A 1,732-nucleotide genomic window follows, 5' to 3' on the forward strand; every position below is an offset into this window, starting at 1 on the left:
TCTTCCTGAGTCGAGTCTAGTCACAGTTGATCGTCATGAACCAGGTCAAGTCACAGTTGTTCTTCAGGAGTCAAGTCAGGTCACCGCTGATCTTCCTGAGTTCAGTCAAGTCACAGTTGATCGTCATGAGTCAAGTCAAGTCACAACTGATCGTCATGAGTCTAGTCAAGTCACAACTGATCGTCATGAGTCTAGTCAAGTCACAACTGATCGTCATGAGTCTAGTCAAGTCACAACTGATCGTCATGAGTCTAGTCAAGTCACAACTGATCGTCATGAGTCAAGTCTAGTCACAACTGATCGTCATGAGTCTAGTCAAGTCACAACTGATCACCCTGAGTCAAGTCTATTCACAACTGATCGTCATGAGTCAAGTCTAGTCACAACTGATCGTTATGAGTCGAGTCAAGTCAAGTCACAGTTGATCTTCATGAGTCAAGTCAAGTCACAGTTGATCGTCATGAGTCAAGTCAAGTCACAGTTGATCGTCATGAGTCAAGTCAAGTCACAACTGATCGTCATGAGTCAAGTCTAGTCACAGTTGATCGTCATGAGGCAAGTCAAGTCATCGCTGATCATCATGAGGCACGTCAAGTCACAATTGCTCGTCATGAGTCGGGTCTAATCACAACAGATCTTCATGAGTCAAGTCAAGTCTCAGCTGATCTGCCAGAGCCTCGTCACGTCTCAACTGTTCGTCCAGAGTCACGTCATGCCTCAGTTATTGATCCAGAATCACGTCGCATCACAGCTGATCATCCAGAGTCATGTCACGTCCTGTCTGTCACACCCAGATTCTCAAGGTCAGCCCTTCGGTATCCCAGTCTGGTAGCCAGTGTGAGGGATGCACCGCTGGTGTCTGCACACACCGCTGGTATCTGGACGCACCGCTGGTATCCCCAAACCCACTCACTCTAACTCTTCTATTCATGAACTCATTCCCCTGTCTGCAGCACTTCCCATATGGGGGGTTGCTTTATGGTGTATCTGGGCCGCGTACTCCACCGCTGATTTGCTAGAGACGGCGGCACCGGCTACGACATCTCCAGAGGAAGCGGCTTACGCTGCAGAACCTCCCGAGGTAGCGGTGTCCACTGCTGTGCTCCCAGAGGCCATGGTGTCCACTGTAGTCTCTTCAGAGGTGGCGGCACAGGCTGCAGAACCTCCCGAGATGGCGACACTTGCCTCAGTTCCTTGCGTGGTGATGGCGCCCAGCAACGCACTTTCTGCCTATCCTGTTCCGGCCAAGGAGGCCGCCTATGGATTCTCTGCCTGTTCTGTTCCGGCCAAGGAGGCCGTCTATGAACTCTTTGCTTGTCCTGTTCCGGCCAAGGAGGCCGCCTATGGATTCTCTGCCTGTTCTGTTCCGGCCAAGGAGGCCGTCTATGAACTCTTTGCTTGTCCTGTTCCGGCCAAGGAGGCCGCCTATGGATTCTCTGCCTGTTCTGTTCCGGCCAAGGAGGCCGTCTATGAACTCTTTGCTTGTCCTGTTCCGGCCAAGGAGGCCGCCTATGAACTCTCTGTCTATCCTGTCACGGCTAAGGAGACCGTTTGCAAACTCCCTGTTCGTCCTGTCACAGCTATTGAGGCCGTTTGTGAACTCCCTGCTCATCCTGTCACAGATATAGAGGCCGCTTGCGAACTCCCTGCTCGTCCTGTCACAGCTATAGAGGCCGTTTGCGAACTCCCTGCTCGTCCTGTCACAGCTATAGAGGCCGTTTGTGAACTCCCT

This window comes from Sinocyclocheilus grahami, unplaced genomic scaffold, assembly GCF_001515645.1.
Source record: "Sinocyclocheilus grahami isolate Dianchi unplaced genomic scaffold, SAMN03320097.WGS_v1.1 scaffold533.1, whole genome shotgun sequence".
Lineage (NCBI taxonomy): Eukaryota > Metazoa > Chordata > Actinopteri > Cypriniformes > Cyprinidae > Sinocyclocheilus > Sinocyclocheilus grahami.